At 37.9% G+C, this 22,007-nt stretch overlaps 1 protein-coding gene and 1 pseudogene across 4 annotated transcripts in view; both read left to right on the top strand.

Moving 5' to 3' along the window:
* CPSF6 (cleavage and polyadenylation specific factor 6) overlaps positions 1–690 on the top strand; it is a 30,183-nt gene extending 29,493 nt beyond the window's left edge. For all 4 annotated transcript variants that reach the window (XM_009248015.4, XM_009248016.4, XM_024256338.3 and 1 more), the window contains 1 exon segment: positions 263–690. The gene's annotated coding sequence lies outside the window, so the exon portion shown is untranslated.
* Positions 691–13,583: 12,893 nt separating this feature from the next.
* Positions 13,584–21,754, top strand: LOC129049157 (glycoprotein-N-acetylgalactosamine 3-beta-galactosyltransferase 1-like; annotated as a pseudogene).
* The last annotated feature ends 253 nt before the right edge of the window (positions 21,755–22,007 follow it).

Consider the following 22,007-nt stretch of genomic DNA (forward strand, 5'->3'; position numbering starts at 1 on the left):
TTCATTACTGCTTCAGTCATTAAATTTATAAGGCAATAATATTTAAGAAGAATGAAATCAGAATGTCTCAGTTTAATCATCAGGTAAATTGGAACATTTCGCCACCACAAAGGCAGCTACTGTTTCAGTTAATTCTTATTTTGTGTTAGAATACATAACAGTGAAGTAGATGCACGACTTGTGTATGTATAGTTAAGCCAGCGTTTTTCTGTGTATTTTGGGGAATAGCAAAATCTACATCACAAATTTTGACACATTACAGCTGAAGGAAGAGGATCACCTTCCAAGACAAAACAGTCTTCATGGGGGAAAAATGACGCTTGTCCAGCAGTTTGCTTCTTGTGATTGAACTGAACCTGTAAGGATTCATGGATAAAATGAACAGGAATAGATCTGAATAAAGCAAATCTGCATAAATGGTAACCAGTAGCTCTACTTTTATTTTTTATGTTGCTTAACTGTTTTATTTGAAGGAAACCTGTGTGATTTAAAAAGTTATAGCTTTTGCAACTTTATTACTGGTTATATACATTTGGCCATTATAATGTGCAAGCAATTGGAAAAAAAGTCAAGTAAATGCTTGTTTTTGTAGTAGTTTGTTCTTGTTAAAAATGTTTATATGATAATGTCTGTAAACAGCATCACTTTGATTACAATAGATGTAGTGTTGTAATAAACTGTTTAATGGGGCTGATGTGTAAAGCTGTTCAAGTTATTTGATGTTTACACCTCAGGGAAAGTCTTGTGTTCAGCAATATCTAAAGATAATGTTACTATGACAACATTTTTACTGTCCTTTAAAGCATTGCAATAGCGTTTTTGGATATGCCTCAATCTAATCTTGCGTTCAGTGAATTAAACATAGTAATTAAGTGTCTTTTGCCCTTGATTTTGATATTAGAATAGGTGATTACATGGATATTTAATATTTCTATATTCTGCTTTTCTAGCTGTTTTTACCTAGTTAGCTTGTGACTTTGCTGAATGGTATGTAAACTTGTAAAAATTGAAATTTGACAGACATAGCAATCCAGTCAATGTGTAAGGGGTCAAAAAAACAGAGGTTTTAACACATAAGTAAAAACCCGTACATATTTGATGTGTAATGCAGGTTAATTACAACACAGATGTACCAAAACACTTAATTGTGAACCGCTAACATTGAAGAAATTTTGACAATTCTGATTTGATGCTGCAATTACTTGCTGTTTTTGTTGATCTTATGGTTTATTTCTTAAGCCATAGTCAGTGTAAATACAGCCCTGCAGCAGGTAAATGTGAGTAAAGAGAGCCTTATATTTTCCAATTGGTATAAATTTTTGAAGGATGTGATGTTCATTAACATTCGGTTGTATTCCCCAGTATTTGTAATGGGAAATTACAGATAAACCGTGTCTGCACAGTTTAAGGAATACTATATATATTCATGCAGCGTATTGATTCATGCTATAGTTACTTAATCAAAGATTTTTTTCAAACCTGCCTTACATATAGGCCCACTTTAAAAGCACCTGACTAGCATGTGTTCTTGATTGCAAAATTGGCAGAGGCAGGGTGTCAACTTGATTAGGTGTTTTTATGGGAATGTAATTTGAAATCACTACTTCAGAAATTTGAGTTAAAATTCTTGAGCACGTTAATATATTTTTAAGATCTGATTATCTTTGAGAGATCTTCTGTTAATACACATTGGTTGTTAAAGAGTACCCAAATTCTAGGACAATGCTTAAAGTGTTAAAATACCCTAGATACTATGTTATATGCAACTGTAGAAACCCTCCAGAAATTTCCACTGCTGTTCTTCACTTTCATCTTGTCTGCTATCAAACCACTTCTGACAAAATTAGCTGTTTTGAATTAACCATATCACTGCCAGTTTTATTTTAAAATATTTTGTGTTTGAAGTATCTGTGCATGGGATCGTTGATGTTTATCAGAACTGTTCGCTTTCAGAAATGATTTTTAAAGCATTTTGTTGAAAATGCGGTTGCTTTTTTAACATTATTTTAGAGTTGTATCAAAATTTTCCTGTTTTCTGTATATTGTTTTGTCATTTCTTGGCTTTTTAATATTTTGACTACAATGCCCTAATGCGAAGAAGTATGGATATATAAATATTACAAGAGAAATTAGTTAATAGTAAGGGGTTAAAAGGTAAGTAAAATGTCCATGAAAATAAAATTTTCTTTGAACAGTTTAAAAATGGAATCACAAAAATCTAACTGCACTTGAAATGAAACTGGAAATTTTATACTAATTAAATCCTTTATTTACCTTTTCATATTTTATCAGTGGAACCTTTTAATTGCTCCTTCTATATCACTCTTCTCCTTGCTTGGCTGATCTCATTACATGACTTGTTGCAGACAGTGTGAGTGTACTAATTTGTTTGCTGCTAATCCGTTATTTTAAGTGTTGTCAGAAGGAAATAACTTCTTGGTTTGACCAAGTAATTTTGCAAAGTCCTTCTCTACCTGATAACACGTGAATGTATAGCAGTAAAGGTGAAAATTGCAAGCCTTGTTTCGTTCTTCATACCCCCTTCAGTTGTTTATGGGTTGATGTTATTTGAAAACTCTTCCTTTTTTTAATGTTTAAAAACAATCCAAAGAGATAAATCCTTGCATAGACACCAAAAACAGTGTCTCAGAGACTTTTTGTTTTTTCCTTAGTTAATAACTGTAGTGGATATGAAAACAAACAAGTTGAATTTTAAAACATAGCATTTATTAGTGCTATATAGTCACATTCCTTTCAGCCAGTAGTAAAGTTAAACAGATGAGTGATACAGTACCTGAATGGTACTGCTTCTCAGGCAACACTTTGGATTGAAAGTGCTGCTTTTGGTTAAAGGAACTATGTTGTGGAAAGCATATTCCAGTTTAAATTTGCAGATGTGTATTTTTTTTTGTCAATTTTCATAAGGTTTGGAGTAAGTTGCAGTGGCTTTTGATCATAGTTTAGCCCATTTAATGGTCCTTTTACCTAGAATGTTCTTAAGCAGTTAATGACAATTTGGAATACACAGATAACTTGTAGCTTAAGATACTATTTTCATTTAATTCTCCTGTGGAGAATATTGCTTTATTTTTTACTAGTTTCAGGTCAGTTATTAAAATAAACATGGAGGTTTTAATGAATGTTGTATAATATTTTATAGTGAAGGAAAATTGTGGAAAGGGTAAAGACTTTCTCTTTCCCTTATGTATTTAACTGTGCCAATCTAAATACATACTGTTTTATACAATGAGATGCATTACAAGACTTTTCTGTTGGAGTGCTCTCGACATTTTGGTTTTCATACCTGAGTGATCATTGCATTTTCTGTATTTTCTAAAATGGCTCCAATTTTGTGTTTTAAGCTTCAGCTTAAGAGGAAGTTTATGTTCTAATTCTTGACTGAGAATACAGTATTGAGATTCTCTCTGTTTTACAGATAACAACTGGTTTTTATTACTCATTAAGTTCATTTGCATCCCGTAGCCTTCTGTAAATGTTTCCCCTAGTTGTATGTACGTAAATGCACGCTTATCCAGTGTATATTAGACATGTTTGTGCTAAAATATATTAAGTGGGATTTTTGTAGCAAAGCATTCTATTTTTCTGTTCTTACAGTGTGTGTGTGTGTGTGTGTGTGTATGCGTTTTTTAACCTTCAGTTTAAACACTGGTGTATTTGTTTTATTTTTTTAAGCAACTTGACTCTTAGAAGCCTTAGACTGATTTTTTTCAATAAATATTCAACCAAAAATTATAAATTTATTAAGATGTGGCCTTACATATGGCATTCCTTGTGTTCGTAATGTGAGATTTTTGATTTAGATAAATCAAGATTCAGGATTAAAGTTTCATTGTAAGTTGAAATAGAAAATGTATTAAAATGTCTAGGCTTCTGGGAGGAGGTTCTTATACTCTTCTTTCTTGGCATTAGAAAGAAGCAATATGAATTTTTGTGAATATTCTAAATATTCAGGCAACACTGTTCAGATTGATTTAGGTTTGTCTTAACCAATGTTCTTTTTTTAGAATTTCAGGTTGTGGCATTCACTGAGTATGCAGCTACTGTGGTTTTTGTATGGGACGTATAAATACTTGATTATATACAGACAGATTTTAATGTCTTTAAAGACTTCCTGCTGTATTAATTAACATATTGTAATGGAGTCTTTTAAATACTAGGTCGAATTTAATTGAAGTCACACACATCTTGAAGTGGTAACTGCATAGTAAATACTACCAAGAGTTTTTTTCATGTGGGAGTATCCTAAAACTCTGCCATGGGTGTAAATGTTTTACATTAATTTCATAATTGGACAGACCCTGCATTTAGCAAAAACATTTTGTTTTGAAAGTGTGTTCTTTTTGTCGCACTGTTACTGCGTAACACTTCTCAACATTCTGTAAGTTAAATTATTTTAAAATAACTATGGTGAATTCATGTTTATTTTTTTACTTTGAAAATTGTAGTACTCAGGTGGTATTTAATGGGAAAGGATCCTTTGGGTATAAATCATAATGTATTTTAAGGAATGCATCTATAATATTGATAACTTTAGCCTTAAAAAAAAAAAGGTCTATTCTTCCTTCCTCTGCATCCCATGGTATATTAGCAAAGTAGTTTACAGCCCTGTACAGCCTTACAAAGTTGTTTTACAATTTTTAATGGAAAGCCCTTAACAACAACAAAAAAAATTGTATCATTTTACCAATATCCATGAATTACTGATCACAGTTTGTAAATAATTTGTTTAATATCAGAAGGCCAAAGAAAGTCTTAAAATTTTAGCTATTGACTCTATGGTGACTTCACAATAAGATTTCTGTGCAAAAAGGTAAGGTGATAATTGATCTAATAGACTTTTTTTTTTTTTTTCGCTGTCCATGAGAATTAGACTTCATATTAGCTTCTATTAAAAAGCTCATTCCATTTTATTAAAATGTTTGTAATTGCAATTTTGTGTTTAATGTTTACTTTGTCTTTCCTTTCTTTAGCATTTAGGTGACTGTTCGGCAGTTTGATATATGGCCATTGTTGGCCTTAAACTGCACTAGTAACAAGCATGGTATTTATCTTGTATTGAAAATAAAACAGACTTTTGATAAGACTTTGCAGTTTGTCTTTTTTGTTTAATTTGTAATTTGGTAACCATTGTGTATGGTTTTAAGTAGTTAATATTTATTGGCAATATGCAGTATAGCAGAAATTGGACTGTTGTCTGTATTTTATCTTTAAGCCAGCCCCCTAGATGATGATGGTTTTCTTGTGTGTTGACATTTTGGTGCTCTTTAAAGCGACTGATAATTGGGCTAAAATTAGGATTAAGAGGCCTGACAGATTTCCGGGCTGTTACATTGTTTTTAAATGGAAGATTCAGAAAGCATTTGTCTAGTTTTAGAGGATCATTAACCTCACTAGACTTTAATCGAGTAAAAATGTTTGTAGCAAAAGTATTTTACTAGTTAGCTTGGAAACATTATGGGGTACTTTTGAAACAGTAACAGACTTCAGTTTCAGTGATTTCAGTAGATACTTCTGTGCCAGGTATTAATGTCAGGCCTCAGATTTCTTACCTGCAAGCTTCAGAGTATGTTAAAGGTAACAGTTCTAAACAAGTGAATATGAACATGAGAAATAATACTACCATCACTGGGATCCCTTTCCATGCGTCTGCTAAAATTGTGGTTCAGGTTTTTGTTAGATTTCCTGTTACTCTTTGTTATATGTTTCCATTGATTAGTCCCCATTTGTGTTGAATTAGTTGAGACTCTCATACCTACCCTGTGAGGGCATTTAACTTTAAGAGAAGATCATTAGGAATATTTTTTGGCCAGATGCCACACTACATATGACTTAGTTCAAGACCTGATTTAGTGAAAGAGAGAAGCTTTTTTTTACAAAAGATTTGTGGACAGATTTTTCCCAGTCTTCCTAGTTTTGTTTCAGAGCCATTACCATGAAACAATAATTATTAGAAATGATTTCCAATGCCGTTGTTGGTCTTTCTCTCCCATTTATATAGTTCATTAACAGTTCTTGGATTTTCGTGTGGTACATCCGTTCTGATAAACTATTGTCAGTTCCAGATAAATGATATATACTTTACCTTTCAAAAATCTATATTCATTTTATAGAAAAACTTTAAAAAAATAAAATTTAACTTTAATGTTATACTGAGATCTGTAGGAAAAAAATGACTTGGTGAATGGGAAAGGGAAGTACCTTCTAGGCAGAGACTTGCAAAAAGGGCTTTTGGCAAGAGGAGCATGCTAGTAGGAACTGAAAGAATGCCAGTTTGGCTGAAGCAGGGAGTGAGGAACATAGCCTATGTGTGGAGCTCAAGCAGTTGGCAAGGCTAGGCTCTCCAGAGCTTGTAGGTCACGTTAAAGATTGTCCCAAGAGTCATGTGGAATCATTGAATTGTGTGAAGTGTCATAATCAGCATTTCAAAAAGCTTCTTGGCTGCAGATTAAATTGATAAAAGAATAGATAAAAGAGAAACACCCCTTCCTGTCAGGAGAGAAGATAAGGGTAGATAAAAATAGAAGTTTGTGGGCTGTAGGTGTGTGGTAGAAATTTTAAGATGTCATATTTAGTGACTTATGTTTTCTTTGAAATAGAAATTGAGGGCATTGTGGTGTGGGCATGGCTTAGTTTAGAAGTAACAGTGTTTATCTGTGAGGTTGTCAGGATTTGCTATCTAAGATAAGGCTCCCATTTTTATGGTGCCAGTCCATCTAGTTACACATTCATCCCCTGGGAGAGGGTAGATGGATCAAGCTATGGGACAGAGAAGGCAGTAATTGTCTTCATTAGTTTTCACTTTAACGGTTGTCAACCCAGCTGAAGAACACAATCACCGATGCTGTCCTGTTGTTTTTTAGGGGATTGCTATTAACATTTTATTTTTTGAGACAGTGTTGCTCTCTCACCCAAGCTGGAGTGCAGTGGTGCGTTCTTGGCTCACTGCAACCTCTGCCTTCCAGGTTCAAGTGATTCTTGAGCCTCAGCATCCCGAGTAGCTGAGACTATAGGTGTGAGCCATCACGCCTGGCCAATTTTTTTTTTTTTTTTTTGTAGTTTTAGTAGAGACGGCTTTTCACCATGTTGGCCAAGCTGGTCTTGAACTCCTGGGCTATCAGTCTGGCTTTGCCTCCCAAAGTGCTAGGATTACAGGCGTGAGCCACTGTGCCTGGTCAGCCATCAACATTTTTAAAAAATTGTTTTTGGACCTATTGCTTCACTAGTTTTTTAATTATCCTATAAGACAGTTAGTATTCTTTTTTTGTTTTCTTTTTTTGAGACCAGATCTTGCTGTCACTCAGGCTGCAGCGCAGTGGTGTGATCATGGCTCACTGCAGCCCACCCCAGGCTCCAGCAGTCCTCCTACCTTGGCCTCCTGAGTAGCTGGGATCACAGATGCATGCCACCATGCCTGGCTAACTTTTTTATATTTTTGGTAGGCATGGTTTTGCCATATTGTCCAGGCTGGTCTCAAACTCTTGGGCTCAAGCAATCTTCCTGCCTTGGCCTCCCAAAGTGTTGGGATTATAGGCGTGAGCCACCACACCTGGCCAGTGTTCTACTTTTAAAAGGGAGGTAATGGGCTCTGAAAGGTTATGACTAGCAGAATATAGTGAGTAGAGGTTAGAATGATTTTATGATTCTGAATTTTCAGTTATTTACTGAATTGTCGTGATACTGAGCCACCACCACCATAACATTTTAAGCTTTACTGATACTCTAACCATTTAGGAACATATTACTTTAAAATTTTCATTTGCACAAATGTTGAGTACCTACTCTGCAAGATACTGTGTTAGATACTTTTGTGTAAGATAGGCCACAGCATTTTAGTGTGGTATCTTATAGTTTCATGTAAATACAGGTTCTACCTACACAATTACTGTAGCTGTCAGATATGAGGTAGGTGGGTATAACATATAGAAAATGTAGGCACTGAGTCTAGAAATTGGACCCCTCCCCATTAAGTATAGAAACCAGTCCTGTGTACCACTTTAGCTCTTTATTCCCCCTGAAATAGGTTATCATTTTACATCATGACCTCTTCAACTTTCCTCAAGTAAGGGGAAAAAATTACCTTAACACAAAATGCAAGAATCTTACCTAGGCATCTAACCTAAGAATACCGTTGAAAGTTATTTGTAGAACGTGAAAACTGGAGCTAATAGTTATTAAAGGTAGGCCGGGCGCGGTGGCTCACGCCTGTAATCCCAGCACTCTGGGAGGCCTAGGCGGGCGGATCGTGAGGTCAGGAGATAGAGACCATCCTGGCTAACACAGTGAAACCCTGTCTCTACTAAAAATACAAAAAATAAGCCAAGCATGGTGGCAGGCGCCTGTAGTCCCAGCTGCTTGGGAGGCTGAGGCAGGAGAATGACGTGAACCCGGGAGGCGGAGCTTGCAGTGAGCAGAGATCGTGCCACTAGACTCCAGCCTGGGCAACAGAGCGAGACTCTGTCTCAAAAAAAAAAAAAAAAAAAAAAAAAGTTATTAAAGGATTTTAGTGATGGCTGCCTTTTCACAATAGTATATCTTAGGTTATCTATTATAAACACTTTTCTGATGAAGTCATTTTTATACAACTCAGAAATTGATCCAAGGATACTGGCAGCCCATTCTACTCCAAGTGTGTAAACTTGAGCCTTTTATATTTCACATTGTAAACACATGCTGTGTATGCTTGTGCACAGTGAGAGACTGCCTACTTCTATAACAGTCCATTTTATGTTTTCCTTGACTTACTAAATCATCTGAATGAACACTAAAAGACGAATGGCCCACCTCCTCTTATCTCTATTATGTGTACCTGGGCAGTAAGTTATCTAGAGTAATTTATCTTCTGACAGTTGTTTCTTCTGCTTACACACGCAGACAGAATGTGCCCTCTAATTAGATTTGGCCGATACTAGTTATTTGATCGGTTAATAGGAAAGGTAAAAACAGGGAGTCAAGAATGTGCCCTCTAATTAGATTTGGCCGATACTAGTTATTTGATCGGTTAATAGGAAAGGTAAAAACAGGGAGTCAAATTTATATTCTTTTTAGTTTCCTTTGCTGTTTCTCTCCCCTAACCTTTTAATTTTGAGGGCACTTACAGGGGACTAGTCTCTACACTTGGTGCTCTTATCCAGTCTCATGGCTGTAGGATTTACATGCTGCCAGTTTCCAAATTTATATTTCCAATTCAGATGGGCTAATATTTCAGCCCCTCCTCTCCCCTACTATCTGCCTGCTCAGCCCACAGTCTTACCCAACAGCGAATATAAATACTATCATTTCAATTGTGTAGGCCCAAAACAGATCACTCTTGACTCCTCACACCCTACATATACAGGGATGTACTTTGTCTCTACCACCAGAAAATACCTGGGACCTCTTACTAATGCTGGGGTTGCTCTCTGCCTTTGCCACTGCAGTCTGCTGTCAGTATAGCTGTCAATCTATATTGTTTCTTAAAAATCCTGCAGTGCCTCCCCATTTCTTTACTTAAGAGACAGGATCTCTGTCACCCAGGTTTGAGTGCAATGGTGTGACCGTAGCTCACTGCAACCTTGAACTCCTGGGTTCAAACGATCCTCACACCTCAACCTCCCAGAGCACTAGGATTACAGGTTTGAGCCACCTCACCCAGCCCGCTCTTCATTTCTATCAGAGTAAAGCTGCAGTCCTGACAAAAGTCTCTCCATGATTTGCTCCCCCACTCCCCCCACCTTTTTTTCTTTTCTTTTTTTTTTTTTTTTTTTTTTTTTTTTTGAGATAGAGTCTCACTCTCACCTTGGTTGGAGTGTAGTAGCATGAGCTCAGCTCACTGCAACCTCCACCTCCTGATCTCAAGCAATTCTCCCACCCCAGCCTCCTGAGTAGCTGGAGGTGCGCACCACCACACCTGGCTAGTTTTTGTCAGTTTTGTAGAGATGGGCTTTTTGCCATCTTGCCAAGGCTGGACTCGAATTCCTGGACTCAAGCTCCCCTGCCTCAGCCCCCCAAGTGCTGGGATTACTGGCGTGAACTGCCGCGCCCAACCAATTTGGCTTCTCTTACCTCTGACCAGATCTGCCAATACCTTTCCCCATGCTCACTCCATTCTAGCCACTCTGGCCTTGTTTTTCAAACAGGCTAGGTATCGTCTTGTGTCTGAGCCTTTGTGTGGGCCATTTTCCCTGCCTGGAGTGCTGGAGATAGCTGCCTGAGAAGAATCTCAGTGAGGTTTGTTTTTACCATTCTATTGAATGGAAACTGCTACCTCCCTTAACTGCTTTATTCTTTACTCTTCCCAAGCATTTACGACCTAACACTATGTATTTTGCTTGTTCATTCAAATATAAAGTCCCATGAAAGCAAGGATCTTATTGTAGTTTCTGTTAACATGCCAAGTGTCTACATCAGCGTGTGGCAAGCAAATGTTAATATTTGAATGAACGATCTTGAATTGTAGTTCTGCCTCACTGTCTTGTTAGCAACTATTGTAAGAGCTACGTCAGCATGTTTAAAATTGTAAAGCATATAGAAGTTGACATTCTAACAGTTTTTAAGCATACAGTTCAGTGGCATTAAATACATTCACAGTGTTTTGCAACCATCACCACTATCCATTTCCAGAACTTTTCCATCATCCCAAACAAACTCTACCCATTAAACAGTAACTCCCCATTCCCACCCTAGCCCCAGTCCCCGATCATCTCTGTTGTACTTCTGTCTCTGAATTTGCCTATTCTGGGTACATCATATAAATAGAATCATACAATATTTGTGCTTTGGGTCTGGTTTATTTCACTTAGTATGCTTTTTGTTTTTTGAGACGGGAGTCTCGCTGTGTCGCCCAGGCTGGAGTGCAGTGGTGCAATCTCGGCTCACTGCAATCTCCGCCTCCCGCGTTCATGCCATTCTCCTGCCTCAGCCTCCTGAGTAGCTGGGACTACAGTGTCCGCCACCACACCCGGCTAATTTTTTGTATTTTTAGTAGAGACAGGGTTTCACTGTGTTAGCCAGGATGGTCTCGATCTCCTGACCTCATGATCCGCCTGCCTCGGCCTCCCAAAGTGCTGAGATTACAGGCGTGAGCCACTGCGCCCGGCTGTTTCACTTGGTGTGTTTTTAAGATTCATCCATGTTGTAGCATGTGTCAATATGTGGCTGAATATCATCCCATTTTATATACATATATGCCACGTGTTTATCCATCTGTCAGTGGACAGCTTGTTTCTACCTTTTGAATATTGTGAATAATGCTACTATGAACATAGATGTACAACTATCTTTAAGTCCCTGTTTTCAGTTCTGGGTATATAGGAGTGAAATTGCTGGGTAATGGTAATTCTATGTTTAACTTTTTGGGGAATCATGAAACTTTCCCGCAGCTACTGTACCATTTTACGTTCTCACCAGCAGTGCATGAGGATTGTAGTTTCTGTACATCCTCAACAATACTTGTGCTTTTCTTTTTATCTGATAGTAGTCATCCTAATGGGGACAAGTGGTTATTTCATTGTCAGTGGCAATTTTTAAAGCAGCTCATTTTTATTGAGACTCTACAAAGTACTTAACTTGCCGGGCACAGTGGCTCATGTCTGTAATCCCAGCGCTTTGGGAGGCCAAGGCAGGTGGATCACTTGAGCTCAGGAGTTCTAGCCTGGGTAACATGGTGAAACCCCATCTCTACAAAAATACAAAAATTAGCTGGGTGTGGTGGCACAGGCTTGTGGGCCCAGCTACTCAGGAGACTGATGTGGGAGGATCGCCTGAGCCTGGTAGGTCGAGGCTGCAGCAAGTGAAGATTGTCCCACTGCACCCCAGGTTGGGCGACAGTGAGACCCTCAGTGAGACCCTGTCTCAAAAAGAAAAAACAAAGTAAACTTAGTTTTCATTGAACCAATTCTCTTTTGCACTCAATGTTTCATTGGTTTGCATAATATTGAGATGAACTCACAGGCAAAATTACCATTGACATAGTTTAGAAATAAACACAGCTGACTCTAAACATTACTAGTAGCATGAGTTCTTGGATATGATCTATTTTGTGTGACTAAGTCAGTTTTATAGAGAGAATGTATAGTTATGTGGGGCCAACTGAGGGCTTTTAGAATATTGACATTTTCTTAAATGCTCTAAGTTTGCTCCTGGAAGTATGGTCTACAGGGTATCAACATTGGCATCACCTGGTCTGGGAACTGGTCACCAGTGCAGAATGTACCATGCGAAATCAAAGTCTACATTTGAGCAAGATCCCCAGTAATTTGTATGCACATTAAAGATTGACAAATTGTGCCTTTAAACTACTTTTAATGGCTACCTGGTGTTTCAACTTGTGACATAATTTTAACCAGTTCTTGCCACTGGGTGTTCAGGTTATTTCACTAGGTTTTTGAATATTATAAAGGATGCTGCAATGAATTTCTTTATAGGTAAATCTTAGTGCAAATATCTGTTTTCCAGTAATGAATTTCTTGGAGTGCTTGATTGAGAGTATGAATATTTGAGTTTTTGACACATTAAATTGCCCCGATTTACTTTTACCCCAGCTGTATGTGAAAATGTGTATTTCTCCACATTCTTTTCAGTAATTAGTGCTTTAAAAAATCTATTTTAGTGGTGGAAATGGGTATCTTATTTTTAACTATTTCGTGATTGTTAGAGTGGCTTAAATATATTTAAATGTTAGTTATGTGCTTCCATCTAGAGATAGGCGTACATAAGAAATGAATCGGTGAATCATGATTTGGTATTTCCATTTTAGTAATTGAGGAAACAGTTCAGTAATACAACCAGTAAAGGGCAGACCCAGGAACTGAAGATCTGATTTAGGAACCAAGAAAGATCTGAAAGATCCTTTTCTAATCTATCAAACCAGAATTAACCTGGTATATTCTGACTATTATGGTGGAGTCAGCTAATCAAATCAAACCCTTTTTATTTCCATTCTTATACTGAAAATGTTTCTAAGTTTACTTAGTGCACACAATGAGAATCATTTAAAAAGAAGTTATTTACTATTTAGATTGTTACCTTAGAGAATCCTTAGATAATACTTTTATTTTTATGTAGGGTGTCACTCTGTCACCCAGGCTGGAGTGCAGTGGCATGATCATGGTTCGTCATAGCCTCAACCTCTTGGGCTCAAGCCTCCTGCATAGCGGGGACTACAGATGTGCACCACCACACCCAGCTGATTTTTGTATTTTTGTAGAGGCAGATTTTGCCATGTTGCCCAGGCTGGTCTTGGATCCTGGGCTCAAGTGATCCACCCTCCTCGGCCTCCCAAAAGTGCTGGGATTGCAGGCATGAGCCACTGCACCTGGCCTGAGAATACATTTAAGTTTTGTTTTGTTTTTTTTTTAGGAAATGTATAGTATCCTCACATTCTGAATAGAATTCTCATGGTAGGTGTAAGAAAGTGGTCTTAATTTTACTTAGCTATGTAATGCTGCTTTTTGTTTTTGTTTTTAGCGCTAGGTGAAAGTCTATTATAGGCTATATATATATAAAATATATTTTATATATATAAATATATATTATATATATAAATATATTATATATATATATATATATATATATAGCATTTGAATGTCTCTTTGTGTGGTATTCAGGAAGGAGATACAAAGCCAGTGAATATTACTTCTGTTTTTTTAGGAACCAGGAAATAAAATAATTTCCATTCAGTGAGTAACTCAAAGTGATTGCAATGTGCAAAATACCTTGAGCATACAAAGGAAAAACAATTGACTGTCCAGAAGAAAGGAACTAAAGAGACTAATATGTGCTTTCCCATATGTTATTTCATGTAAGTGTTAAAAACAGTCCTATTGGGATTCCTTGGTTACAGGTGAGGTAAGGTATTTTGTAAGATTCAGTAGCAGAGCAATGATCACGTTAGGAGTCAGAAAAGCCAACCCAGAGAATGTGACGGTAGAACTGATTCTTAGAGGTCATTATTTGAAGATATGAGGTGATATGTATATTGTGAAAGAATCTACAGATACGTTAATAGACTTAAAAATTTAGCAAGATCAATGAATACAAAGTCAATTTAGAAGCCAGATATAATGTAGCTAGTGTTAAATTTAATAAAAGGTGTGCAAAGTTCTCTTTGTAGAAAGTTTTAAACCTTTACTGAAAGACATTAAGATAGGCCCAAATCAATGGACATCTGTTTGCTCCTGAAAGTGTGTTCTACAGACTGGCATCGTTGACATCAATATTCCTGTTGTTGGGTAGGAGGAATCAGTATCATTAAATATGACAGCTCTGCCCAAATCTATAGCATCAATGCAAATCAGAATAATATCCCAAGAAGTTTGTTTTTGTTACTGAATATGACTCTCTGGTTCTAAATTTTATATGGAAGCTCAAAAGCAAATGATAACCAAGAGGGAGGTGGAGTGAGACTTGCCTTACCAGATACTAAGCCGTATTGTAAGTAAGATAATACAGACTTGATGCAGGAATAGACCATGGAACAATATACAGAGACTAGAAGCCACATATTATGAAAACTAGATTTATGATAGAATGGGAATCTCATATATAAATATCAATTCTAGGTGGATTAAATGTGGACTTAATGTAAGAGGCAAAGCCAGATTCTTAAGAATAAGTTATAGGAAATAATTGTATGACCTTGGATTGGAGAAGGAGTTCTTAAGACATAAAAGGACAAATTATAAAGGGAAAGATTGATAAATTTGAATAAAATTAAGAACTCCTGATTATTAAAAGAGTGAAACGAAAAGTCCCAGACTGGGAGAAGAAATTAGAACACAGATAATTGACAAAGGACTTTTATCAAGAATAGGTAATAAACCATACATATATGAGAACAGTAGAAACCCGATAGAAAAATGGTCAACTCGGGCCGCCGCAGCTGCCGCTGCCGCTGCCGCTGAATGATTTGAGCTACAGCGGGCGGTTTCGGCTTGTGGCCGCGAGCCACTTGTGCGGCTGCCCAGAGAACCAGAGATCGTCGATCCCGTGTCGTCTTCCTCTTCGCCCCCAGGAGGAGCGAGAGGGAGCCGCGGTTGATGTGAGAAATAGACTTCCGGGAAATGGCCTCTAAATCCTGGCTGAATTTTTTAGCCTTCCTCTCTGGATCGGCAATAGGATTTTTTGTTTTTTTTTTTTAATGTTCTCAGCTATTTAGTATTTTGTTGGGAGAATAGGGTGACACCCAACCTAATACTCTTCATAATGATCCTCATGCGAGGCATTCAGATGATAATAGCACAATCATCTAGAAGGACATATGAACTTCAATGCAGATTCTAGCCAACATAAAGACGAGAACACCGACATCGCTGAAAACCTCTATCAGAAAGTTAAAATTCTTTGCTGGGTTATGACAAGCCCTTAAAACCTAGAGAAAAAGGCCAAACTTGTCAAAGTTACATGGGCTCAGCATTGTCACAAAGTGTTATGAGTTCAGAGGAAAATAAAGACTTCCCTACTGTGGGATTGAAAACCAAAGAAGGCAGAGATCAGCTATACTGGAAAACAAAGCTTTTCAGTATGTTCATGAACATTATTTAGAAGATGCTGATTGGTTTTTGAAAGCAGATGATGACACGTATGTCATACTAGACAATTTGAGATGGCTTCTTTCAAAATATTACCCTGAAGAACCCATTTACTTTGAGAGAAAAATTAAAACCCTATATGTAAAGCAGGGCTACATTCAGTGGAGGAGCAGAATATGTGCTAAGCAAAGAAGCCTTGAAGAGATTTGTTGATGCATTTAAAACAGACAAGCATACATTTAGTTCCTCCATTGAAGACAGCACTGGGGAAATGCACGGAAATTATAAATGTAGAAGCAGGAGATTCCAGAGATACCACTGGAAAAGAAACTTTTCATCCCTTTATGCCAGAACATTTAATTAAAGGTTATCTACCCAGAACCTTTTGGCACTGGAATTACAACTGTTATCCTCCTGTAGAGGGTCCTGGTTGCTGTTCTGATCTTGTAGTTTCTTTTCACTATGTTGATTCTACAACTATGCATGAGTTAGGATACCTCATTTATCATCGTCGTCTATGTGATTATTTATACAGATATCAACCTGCCTTACCTGAAAATATACTAAGGGAAATTAGTCAAGCAAACAAAAATGAAGGTACAAAAGTGAGGTTAGGAAACCCTTGCATGAAAGTAAATGATGAACAAAGGTAAAATGTCGAGCATTGCACTGAAGAAGGACTTCTGCATTTCTAACATAGAACACTGGAATCCCATGAGGAATTCTAAGTGAACATTCCATGTAGAAATCTTTCACATGAATGATTATAAACTGAAGCTTTAAATGAGCTGTGAAGTCTGTTAAAATGCGTTTTCATACAGTAATATATAAATATATCTATATATATGAAGAACTTGTGTTTTTAAAATGGTGACCAGGTAGAGGAACTAGAAGAGATTTTGTTGCCTATTTTTGACCATCTGTATTATTGTCACTGAGAAACTAAAACAATTAAATTTGCTAAAACTACAGTGCACCATGTTAGTAATAAACAGATCTGCCCCAAAGAAAATTAAAAAAAAAAAAGGACAACAGACATGAACTGACATTTCACAGAAGAAAGTTTATAAATATATGAAATAAAATTTAATTTTATTCTGGAAAGTGCATATTAAAATCACAGGTGCCATTTTTTACCTACAATATTGGCAAAAAAAAATGTTCAAAATGTAATCTGAGTATTGGCTAGTATACGGTGCAAGTGAAAATACTGCTGGAAGGGGTATAAATTCATATGACGATTTTGGAATCTAGTTTAACATTACTTGGTAAAGTAAATGTGCATGTATCCCCAAGAGAAACTCATATCTTTACACTAGAAGACATTTACAAGAATGTTTATAGCAACATCATTTGTAATAGAAAACTGGAAACATCTCAAATATCCACCAATAGAATAGATAAATAGTAGGACATTCATACAATAAAATAGTATGGAGCCTGAAAATGTAAGAACTAGTTACACACATGAACATAAAAAGATCTTAACATTGGCAGGGTGTGATGGATCACAAGGTCAGGAGTTCAAGACCATCCTGGCCAAGATGATGAACCCTCGTCTCTACTAAAAATACAAAAATTAGCCGGGCATGGTGGCAGGCGCCTATAATCCCAGCTACTCGGGAGGCTGAGGCAGAGAATTGCTTGAACCCAGGAGGCGGAGGCTGCAGTCAGCCGAGCTCACACCACTGCACCCCAGCCTGGGCAACAGAGTGAAACTCCATCTCAAAAAAAAATAAAAAAACTTAACATCTTTACTGGAATAAGCAAGTCACAGACGAATTCACACAGTATTCCATTTATATTAGAGATTCTAACATTTAGAGACATATTAGAAAAGCAACGTAAGAAACCATTAATAAAATTCAGCATAGGTTTCTAGGGGCAGGAAGGTAGAGGGATGTAATCAAGGAGGAAGTCTCACAGGGCATCTAATGTGCCATAACCAACCAGAATGGCTGGCATCCAAGCGTTTTTACTTTTTGGACAGTATATATTTTGATACACAAGTATGATGTATTTTATAATCAATAAAATAATAGAAATATGCTTACTATTGTATAAGTCTAGCTGAATTCTAGATCGTTTAAGTGACCATTATACCTAGAAGGTGATAGTAATAAATACTTAAAATAATACTTAGGTGTTTTTCCAAAAACATGTCAAATACTACTTTAAAATAATTTTCTATTTATATTATCTGAAATTTTGTTTTAGTACATTTTACTTGAAATGGGAGATAATAGTCCAATGAGGGCATGGAAGTAACAAATAGTTAATGTTATAAAGAGTTTTCTGCTCTATCAGAGAATCTCAACATGAAAGAGAGGAACATGTAGGTTGAAAAAGCATATTTTGAAACTATTATTGCTTTGATATATTTTCTTTCAAATAACATCAAAGGAGATTGTAAGGCTTAACACCACTTCCTCTCCAGATAGCCATAAAATTAGTCTTCATACAGCACTAGGTGGAGGAAGACAAGGGCCTGGTCACCAGTGTACCAAGTACTGGACTGGGGGTTGGGAGGACTTCAGTTACCAATTATGGTATCTCTAGGTCTACAACAAGGTAAACAGTTTGAAACATTGAGTTGCAGTTGATGCCACACAAAAGTTTCTCTATTTGTTGTCTTGGTTGGGACACAGTGATTAGTACAAGTAATGTACCTGAATGGGGACTTAACAGTCATCCTCCCTTATGAAGCAGACTGCTGTAGAATTTCACGCAACTTGGGGCCACTCTGGTGAGCCTGTATATCTTCCTGACACGTTTGCACCTGGTGGTAATCTACCTGTGCCAAACCATTTCTGCCCTTATGGTGGTGTGGTATCTCATTTTTTCAAATACTTTTCAGAGTCCTAACAGCTCTCAGATCTCAGAATGATGACCTCAATTGGAGCCTGCTTCCTGGAGAAACTGGCCAAGGTAGAGATTACCAGAACCAGAGTTGTTCCAGGACAGATTAAACCTTAGCATTGTTGAAAGCAACTACCATTACATGACAGCTTACCAAGATGGGTTGGGGAAGCCAGAATTTTGGTGATGAATAGTGTCTTCCAACATTTGAGAAACCTTAAGTACTATTGGGTTCTGTGTATTCATTCATTCAGAATTACTGAGTTGCCCATTAGATGTCAGGCACTGTGCTAGGGTCAAACTAAAAACTCCACCTCAAGATTAGCTAATATTTGCATGAAACAGTAGATATTTTAATCTTTTTAGAGACAGGGTCTTACTATGTTGCCCAGGCTAGACTTGAACTCCTAGGATCAAGTGATCCTCCTGCCTCAGACTCCTGAGTAGCTGGGACCACAGGTGTGTGCCACTGTACCCAGCAATTTTGCTCGATCTGTAGGCCTCCCAATCTGCTATGTCTGAGATCTTGTTGAATCTTATAGAGATAACTTAGAAAAGACGTAGCTCAGGAATTTCATTTTTTGGGCTTTCACATATATGCACTTTTCAGGGTTAGCCAAAAAGAGGTGGTGCTGCACTATTCAGGATGTCTTATGTCTTAGAAGAAGAGTTTATGTGAGGTCACTATGGGATCTGAATCAGATAAGATATAGTTAGTATCTCTCTTCAGGTAGGATTCATTTAAAAAATATTCTGGTCACATATCCAGGTGCCACAATGAATATAGCCATGAATGTAACATGACATCTCTCATCTCTTGAAGATTATTTGTAGTGAGGAAAGGCAGACAATGATCAAATATATCAGTTTGTGTTAAAAATTATTAACCAGTATAAAGCAAGGTATTACTATATATGTTTGTCAAGGAAGATCCTTATGAAATTTGGTTTGAACAGAGCTGAAAAGATAGAGAGGGAGTGATAGTCATGTGGCTATCAGGGAGAAAACCATTCTTTTTTTAAGATGGAGTTTCGCTCTTGTTGCCCAGGCTGGAGTGCAATGGTGCGACCTCGGCTTACTGCAGCCTCCACCTGCCGGGTTCAAGCGATTCTCCTGCCTCAGCCTCCTGAGTAGCTGAGATTACAGGTGCCCACCACCATGCCGGCTAATTTTTTTGTATTTTTAGTAGAGATGGAGTTTCATCATGTTGGCCAGGCTGGTCTCGAACTCTTGACCTCAGGTGATCCACCAACCTTGGCCTTCCAAAGGGCTGGGATTACAGATGTGAGCCATGATGCCCAGCCAGAGAAAACATTCTCGCAGAAGTAATAGTGCAAGTGCCCTTAAGTGTAATTGAGGCAGCAAAAGGCTGCTAGAATGAGAGAAGAGAAGAATGGTCAGAAATGGGTTCAAGAAGATATTTGGGGACATGATTTTGTAGGGCTTTATTGGGAATGGTAAAGATTTCAGGTTTTTTCATGGTATGACAAAATTTGGAAGGATATGAGCAGATAAGGTATAATCCTACATTTTATCACTGGTTACTATTTGAAAAATAAGCTGTTAGGGAACAATTCCAGAAGCAGGTGGACCAATTGGAATTAAAGCAAAGGCTTTAATATGGGTAAGAGAAAAAGGTATAGTTTCTTTAATCAGGGCTAGAGATAGAATTATGGGAAGTATAGGGCTGGGCGTGGTGGCCCAAGCCTGTAATCCAGCACTTTGGGAGGCCGAGGCAAGTGGATCATGAGGTCAGGAGATCGAGACCATCCTGGCTAACATGGTGAAACCCCGTCTCTACTAAAAATACAAAAAATAAGCCAGGCATGGTGGCAGACACCTGTAGTCCCAGCTACTTGGGAGGCTGAGGCAGGAGAATGGCGTGAACCCAGGAGGTGGAGGTTGCAGTGAGCCGAGATCATGCCACTGCACTCCAGCCTGGGCGACAGAGTAAGACTCCATCTCAAAAAAAAAAAAAAAAAGTGTGGGAAGTATGGGTATATAAATAGTATTTAAAGCAGTGGGACCAGATGAGCTTACTGAGAGAATGATAGTTAAAAGGTCAGCAGGCTGAACCCTGGGGTTCTCCTATATTTAAGATAGACAAAATTAGAGTGACTCAATAAAGAAGACTGAGGGGACAACCTGTGAGGTAAGAGAGCTGAGAGAGAAAGAGAAAAAAAAAATTAAAGTTGCGTGGGGGACCTTGAAGCAAAGTTTCATAAAAGAGGGAGAAACATTAAGTGTCTGGCATACTACTGAAGGACTGACTAAGATGAAGACCGAATTGACCATTTGATTTGACAATTAGGTTCACTAGTGGCTGAGCAGTATGGTTTGAATGGAGTGGTGAGGACAAAAGGGTGATTTGAGTGAACTGAGGAGGGAATAAGAGGGGAGATAGTGAAAACAGTTTTTTTGTTTGTTTGTGGAGATTGGGTCTTGCCCTGTCACCGAGGCTGGAGTGTAGTGATGTGATTATGGCTCATTGCAGCCTCAACCTCCTGGGCTCAAGCAATCTTCCCACCTCAGCCTCCCAAGTGGTTGAGACTAAAAGCATTCACCACCAAGCCTGGCAATTTTTAAAAATTTTTTGTAGAGATGAGGTCCTTACTATGTTGCCCAGGCTGGTCTTGAACTCCTGGACTCAAGTTATCCTCCTGCCTTGGCCTCCCAAAGTGTGAGGATTACAGGTGTGAGCCACTGTGCCCATCCCAGAAATGGTCTTTAGAAGAGTACTGTAGTATGTCAGCAAGGCGATGGAACAGGAAGCCCAAGACCCTTCTTCTGTCATGGATAAATGAATTTAACAATGATAGACCAAATCCCTCTGTGAGAAATCCAGAAACCGGTTACAGGTTGCTTTACCACAAGTGAGACTAAAATCAACGGCATCAAAGCCAGGTAGGAAAATTCAACTACTTGTCGCTTGCCAGAGCCTCCCAGCCCCCAACCCCTGCACAACGTGGAGCAATTGGGAGGAAACCTTCAAACTTCTATCTGCAGAGGAAAAGGACTAGAACATATATCCAACATTCTAAGTTTTAGGGACCTGGCTGAGGGACCGCTTTCTGTATTTTTGCCTGAATCTGAGCACAGCAAGGGGGCACCAGCTGTAAGCTGTGGGAACACACTACTCCGGAGTCTGCAGTACCACAGACAGACACTAGGCGAAGCTCCAGTACCATGACTTGCTATAGCACCCAAGACGCCACAGTATTGCAGGGGAACTTCTGATTAGAAACCCCGCAAACCTCTTCAAGTAGAATTCACACACAAGCCTAAAGAGGATGCATTCCCAGAAAAGGCTTAAGAAGCCTCCAGAATCTCTAGCCAGGCTGAATGGAGAAAGTCTTTGATATAGAAAACGAGATCAGAAAATCTGGGTGAGATGGCTGATTCTTCAGTACTAAAATCCCAACAAAAATTAATGAGGCATAACAAAGAAATGGAAACATGGCACATTTAAGAAACCAATTAAATTTCCAGAAACCAATTTGAAATAAATGGAGGTAAATGAGGTGCCAGAGAATTAAGAAATACCATTAAAAGAATGCTTAATTAAAATAGAGCATAGATAGCTAAACAAAACCAAGAATATCATGCATAAACTGATGGAGA

This window comes from Pongo abelii, chromosome 10 (assembly GCF_028885655.2).
Source record: "Pongo abelii isolate AG06213 chromosome 10, NHGRI_mPonAbe1-v2.0_pri, whole genome shotgun sequence".
NCBI classification, from domain to species: domain Eukaryota; kingdom Metazoa; phylum Chordata; class Mammalia; order Primates; family Hominidae; genus Pongo; species Pongo abelii.